Genomic DNA, 7341 nt, shown 5'->3' on the forward strand with positions numbered 1-7341 from the left:
TACAATTGCTCTCTGAAACTTTGACACTTCATAACTAATCCTTTCTTTTCATCATTTTTTTATTTATAATTTATAATTTATTTTTTATTTATAAATAGATACAACCTGAATCCTACAATGAAGGTGTCCACAAAAAGGAGATCTGTCCCTCTCATAGGCACAGTAGCATTCTTGTCTTGGAAGCTTGTCTTTTCCTGAGAACGGTCACATCCCTCATATTTTAATAAAACTTAACCCTATTACACAGGGAGCAGCCTCCATTCCTTTGATGTGTTGCTGTGCTAATCTGTTATTTTAATGACCCACTTCTGCAGATGGTCACCTCACAAGTAGATTGCTTCTGACATACATCAAGATAATTTGCTAGAATCAAGAGGTGTCTAACAAGCCAAAATTAAGACCTTGACCTAGGTTAATTAACTCAGTGCGTAAGTCCCCCCCCCAAAAGACCTGGGCCAAGAATACAAAGTTTAAGAAACCTTTATAACATTCCCTATGCTTTTTAAGCCTGTGAATGATCTATTTCAAACAGAATAATTGGATATCTTGGCTCATGAACAGCTCATGAACAGTTTATGATCCCTTCAAGTTAATATTCAATTGTTTCAAATATTGACCTTACAACCCACATATCTTATCCGTGTCCTCCTAAATCAGCCTTGAGCTGGTCCTGGTCAGTCTTTTAATTGGCAAAATAAGTGAATTATCACACACAGATACAAAAATAGACAAAACCATTAACATGCTCCATATATTTGTGATCTTGGCAGTTCCTGATCGGAACATGCTGGCTGAAAATGGTCTGCGGTGTCCAGCCTGCTTCTCCAAAGGAAACAAAAAGTGTAAAAGTGAGAAGACCATCAACTGCCTTGAGAATGAGACCAAGTGTGTGGATTTTAAAGGAGTTTTTACTAGAGGTAACACTGCTAGTCAAACAGGGGGGAAAGGCCTAGTCTTTGGCTGGGTCATAGAGACTCCCTCCTGTTTTCCTTCTCTCCCCCCCCTTTCCCTTTCATGTTGCTGGAAAAGTGAGAGGGAACACTGGTCTCTCTCACTGGTCCCACTCTGCACTCTTCCTTAGTATTTTGCCTGCCTGGACTGTGTCTTTTATCTTTCATAATGCCACCTGCTTGTACAGAAGGAGGATTAAAAGTAAGATATGCATATAAAATACCCTTCCAAACAAAAGTAAAAAGTGCATTGATTGCTCCACCCCAGTTGCATCTGGATCTCTCCACCAATGAGATGCAGTCCAGGACAAACTATGTCCCTCTTGCTCAAAAAACATATTTATTATGTAAAATGAATGTAATAGATTTCCTTAAATTCTGTGACAATGAGCAGTATTTGGCTAACTCAGACCTTCAGTGCAAGGATTTACAGTTGTGCAAAAGAATATCTGGGCTCTTCTGCCTACATGTGCTCTGTTTCCTCCCAAAATCTGCTCCACAGTTGTGGAAACTCCCGGAATGGATCTAGGGGATACACAGGGGGAGGAAAAGAGGGAGGCTACGTTCCTTTCCAAAAGCATACATCATTTTGCCGATGTCATGAGTTAGCTACATTCGTAAAAATATAAAGCGCTTTATATGTGTTATAACATTATGGAATTGATGTTGTGGAGTCCTGTCTTTCACCAATGGGACTTCCATGTATGAAGTTTACAATGTATTAAACTGAATCACTTTTTTGATGTGTCTAGATCCATTCTTAGATGCATAGCTCCATATCAACATAGTTTTGAGGAATAATGATGTTTTGAGAGGGGGGGGGGATTGCCAAATCCCTCCTTTCTGAAAAGAAGAGGGGATTTGGAATAAATGGAGGAGGGGCATATGGGCTGATTTGCCCCATGAGGGAAGAGGCAGAGTCTAGGCCATTTGAGCTGCCTTTGCCATACATTCTTTCTTCTCATCCTTCTCCTGCCCTTTTACAGCCTGGGCTTTTGCTAGTTTCTCTTTTGAGGGCTGAGTAAGAATTCTGAGGGGAGTTCCTGATTGGCTCTTGGGATTCCCCCTTTTCACCTACTTCATGTTAGATGAGTTTGAAATGAAAATAGATATGGCAAAATAAAAGGAGGATCCTCTGGATGCTTAGATCATAGTGGGGCAATGAGGGAGCCTCAGTGGACATCCAACCGTCCTGAGAGACAATGGAGTGCACCCCCAGCTTGATTATTGCCAGATCCACATACTCAAGGCTTGTTTTCAAATCCTCTAATTTCAATATATTTTATAAATATAGCCTGTTTATTAATAATCTTCATTTCTTGAGACTCCTTTGGGTATGATGGCAATTTTGAATTACATAAGAGTTATTTTTTTACCCAAACTACTAATGGTGAAAATTATGAAACCCAGCCAGATGGGTGGGGTATAAACAATAAATTAGTAGTAGTAATATTCTTGTATATTCATGTCTGGATGAAATTATAATATTGTTCAGATTTCTGAAATATACATATTTTAAAATTAACTTATTAAAATCTCATTCACCATCACAGGTACCATCTTTTAGTCCCTGGATGAAGGACTAATGTCAGCATTTCTTTCCTTTTTTCCAGCTTATTTTATCCACAACGATTTTTCTTTCCAAGGCTGTGGAACAACAGATTTTTGTCGCATCCGAAAAAAAGGAAAGAGAGTTGGAGTAGGGAAATATATCCTTTTAGTTCTGCGAGAAAGATGTTATAATGCTTCATGAATATCACACCAGCCTGAACATGAAGGGTAATTTGCACAGTGTAGTCAATGAGGGGGAATTGGAGGCCTAGTGGTGAAATTCAGGACTCAGGAAGTCTAGTTCTTTCTTTTTTGCTTTTGGTGGAGATAAAGGGAAGCAAGTGGTAGAGAAAAAGGGGTCGGAATTTGGGGGTTCTAACTTCAAAGAGCCCTGTAGTGTATCATTAAAAAGCAGTTAAGTTTTCATTATGATTATTACAATACAAAATAAATGGTTATGGGAAATAAAATGCTGGTTCTTGGATGTTTCTTTCAGATTCAAATGTGATTAATATTTATTGGTTTAGCCGAAGATATTACAAAAAATAAAATACATAAAACTGGATAAAAACATAATAAAATACATGACACAGCTAAAATCATTATTAAAATTGAATGTTTTCTTAGATAAGAGGTTTCTCCTCTGAGTGATTTAACTCGGGGCATCTTTTCAACTCCAGCACCTTTCAGGTGGGTGCCATTACCATTTTAAGAGAACAAGGAAGAATTCCATGGTGAGCTCTTGCACCTGTAAATCTAGAAAAAAATAGCACTGATCCTGTACTATTGCCATTATAATCATCCTGTCTTTTTATAATTAAGTTTTAGTTTTTCTTCCATTACCAATTGATTTAAAACACCAAGTCTTCTTTCAGATGAATACTTCAGAATGGAGAAGCATGTAGGCTGAAAGTTACAGGACTCTTGGGGCAATCATGGTGGAGCTTCAGTATCAGGATTCAGGTTCAGTTTTCCAGTCAATGGTGTATCATTCCTGGACTCAGTCAGCTCATCTCTTCTGACACTAATCTACAGGCCAAGGCATTAGTAGTATAAGGATACTACCTCCTGTCAATTGCTTATGCCCCACTGCCATAGAGTTTGATTGATGATGTCATATGACACTCCACCCCATAAGTCCCATCTAAGAAGGCCCACCTCCAAGGGCCACTATGAAATAACCTGGGGGTGAGCATCCACATAACCCATCTGTGCTGATGACACACTACTGCTTCCTTCAAGTAGGCAGGGACCCCCCTGTATTGCAAGGAGGCATTAATCACCTCCCTGACCCAGTCAGCTGTCCCCTCCCTGCTCCTTTTCCTCAGACAAGAGGGGCAAGGGGCAATGTCCTTGAATCTTACCAACTGATACTCATCCAACACAACAGGGCTAGACAGTGCTCTGGACACCCCTTGAGATTCAACCTGAAAATGCTTTGCAAACAAGTCACAGCATTGACAAGTCACAAGCACCCTCCCTGGTTCCCAATGACAGGCCCTCCCAATTTTCACATCGGAACATTTCTTTTCTCACCCTGCCTCTCACCCTGGGAGATGCCCACTTCGCCACCTCTCTACCTGGATACTGGCACCAGCTTGAGATTCCCCACCACCACCACTTGACAGCACATTAAGTCTTTTGTTTTATTTTATTTTTAAAGCACATACCAATACTTATCACCATGTGTTTTTGATACATACTGTACCAATGCCTTGTCATCTCCACACACACCCCAACTCTGCTTTAGTGGTTTCCTAAATAATGAAACATTGAAAATAAACAAGAGGGGAAATGCCACATTTTGTTAGATGCATATTCTGTTGTTTAGTCGTGTCCAACTCTTCATGACCCCATGGACCAGAGCACGCCAGGCACTTCTGTCTTCCTCTGCCTCCCTCAGTTTGGTCTACTAACTCATGTTAGTAGCTTCGAGAACCTCTGTCATCCCATTCTCCTTGTGCCTTCAATCTTTCCCAAGATCAGGGTCTTTTCCAGGGAATCTTCTCTTCTCCTTTCTCCATCCCTTCGAAATTCTGTTAGTACAGTATAAGAAAATACTAAAGACACACCGATTCAAAGGAAATGAATAGAAAGAGGTATATTTAAATAATATTAATAGCAATAATGATGGTCATGATGATGATGATGATATTAGGGTGTATAAAAAAGAGAGCACAATAAAAGCAGGAATGGGAGGAGAAAAGAAAGGGGTAAATATGAGGAAAAGGAAAGGAAGGAAGGAAGGAAGGAAGGAAGGAAGGAAGGAAGGAAGGAAGGGCAAAAGCGAAAGATTGGGAAGGGAGGAATATGTGTGCGTGTTTAAAATGCAGATGAAAGCCGTTCAGAAGTCAGATCACTGAAAACAGGTTACAAGAAAAGATGTTATCTACAACTCTTTCATTCCTGTAGCTTATGAAATGGACCCATCGTTTCAAGAGCTTGTTCTCTTGTTGGCTCTTAAACACAAGGCCAAACTCCCAGAATATTAGTATGTCAACACTCTTGCTAACAATTTTTCCCTTCAGGTCCAGGGAACACCTGTGGGTACAAAGGACACCTGAGTGATTCCAGAAAGTAGGAGCTAAATCACCAAAATATATAGCACAAGATACTCAAAAAGATCTGATGCACTGGTTTGGATCAAAAAACACAGAATTACATATTTATTTAAGACAAATAAAACAACAGTGTAGTAAGCACCTTGTTACCAAATAGGAATAAAGGATGGTAGAAGAAGGTCAGTTAGGAATTTGGGAACATTTGGGAAAATATGTACACAGAAAAAAACAAGTCTAAACTAGTATATTTTAACAGCTGTCAGGTGGCAGAGGAACCAACAACCACGGCAGGTTGCCAGGAACAGATAACACAAGAAAAATTCCTTCCCATCTGCTTTTTATTCAATGTTTACAGGGAGATGCTTGGGAATGCAGCCTCTTGGAAAAATGGTGTAGTCCTGAGTAAATCTCCACTCCCCTTCTTTCCCACTTCCTCATTCGTCAACAGCACCACCCCTATGGTTGCCTCTTAGGGCAATTTGTCTTTGAGCTCTTTGCTCGCAGGGTTCAGGGAGATGGTGGATCTGAAATGCTTTCTAGTGATAACTGTCAGTATATGGAAACATCACCGCTGCAGACAGACGGTTTGTTGACACCACATGTGCTTATCTGTGGGAAAGAAGAACTTCCCAGGAAGTTCACAAGCTGGATAAGTCTTTGTGAAGAGTGTAACTTGAAACCATCTGACTGCGCATGTTCAGGAAGTTTGTCTGACTTGCTGGAAGAGCTGAACTGAAAGGACGTGTTTTTCTCTAGTGCTGTAATGTCAGAAATAAACATCATGTAAATAGATTTCTGACTTATTTTCTTTCCCCTGCGGAAGCAGGAGAGAGGGGTTGTGCATTTTACCCACGCTTGGGAAAATGTCGCCTATCAAAATCTCCCTGGTCTGTCTGAGATATCAGCCAGAGGAGGTTACCGGTAAGCAAGCTCCGAGGACAGTGAGAGGGGCCAGCCTCTATGGAGGGGGCTTGCAAACCATGTCAGCCAGCTGCTCTGGATCTGCCTCCTCCTACTCTCCCATTATTTCCCAACTTCTCCCTTCATCTTCCTCTGAACTGTGATCTCCCTCAAACCTCTGTTGTAATTCTAAACTGTCTTCTTCTCTGGAAGGGTCAGGTTGGGGAGGCGGTCTCCACCATTCCTCCTCCGCCCAGTCCCTGACATCACTCCCCTCTCCAGAGCCCTCCTCCACCCATCCCAGTAGTTTTGGTCAGTTGGGGTGGCATGTATGCAACGCCCTTTGTAAGTATGGTGAATGGACATGCTCTGCATACTCCCATGATCTTTCCTCCGGTCAATACCTCCCCCCCCCCAACAATCAGGTATTGCAACTTCTTTCTTTGCATCCTGGAGTCTAGAATTTGTTCTACTTCGTACTCTTCCTCTCCTTCTACCATGTCTAGGTGCCTGGTAAGGGTGTGCAGGCACGACGGGTGACGAGACTGATCTGTGCAAAATGGGGTGAATCTTCATAGACACAGGCAATCGGAGCCAGAAAGTCAGAGAGTTGATCTGGTCCACAACTTCAAACGGGCCCACTCTCTGTGGGTCCAGTTTCCTGCATGTGCCCTTCTGTGACAAATCAGGTTTTGACAGCCACCTTCCACATTAATCTCGGTGCTAGGTTGTCAGTGCACATCAGACAATATCTTATAGGTCTCTTTAGCACAGTCCAAACACTCTTTTAGCAAAGTCTGCATTGCTGACAGTTCTTCTACAATGTCTTTTGCTGCCAGAACCGACAGGGTGTCAGTCGGCGTTGGGAAGGTTGTGAGGATGGTATCTATAATGGACAGCACCACTTTGTGACCCAAAAAGAGGATGTGGTAACCATCAATGCATGTGTATCCCTTTATAGATCACATTTTCTGCTGTGATCTGCAACAACATATATTCAGAGGCTTACTGGTTCTCATACTGGAGAGAAGATAGCTATCATAACTATATTAAAAATAAAATACTGATAAGTTACAAAACTGACAGTGCAAACTTGAATGACCCCATGGATACAAGCAGGTTCCTTGTTCACCTGATTTCTGGGAAGAGCATGTGTGTGAGATGCTAACTGTTGATTACTTTGTGCCTTATTAGGAATAGGTTGTTTCCAGCTCATAAAGCCAGAGGGAAGAACAAGAACATTTAATAAAAGTACCTACTTATTGAGAGGGTGAATGTCGTTGAACTGGAAGAGGCACCTGGCTGAATCCCACAGAGTTCCTTAAAAAGATTGCATCCAATATGAAAAAAGAGATTTGTGTTACAATATAAAAATATAG

Source organism: Podarcis muralis, chromosome 7, assembly GCF_964188315.1.
Source record: "Podarcis muralis chromosome 7, rPodMur119.hap1.1, whole genome shotgun sequence".
In the NCBI taxonomy this organism is placed as follows: domain Eukaryota; kingdom Metazoa; phylum Chordata; class Lepidosauria; order Squamata; family Lacertidae; genus Podarcis; species Podarcis muralis.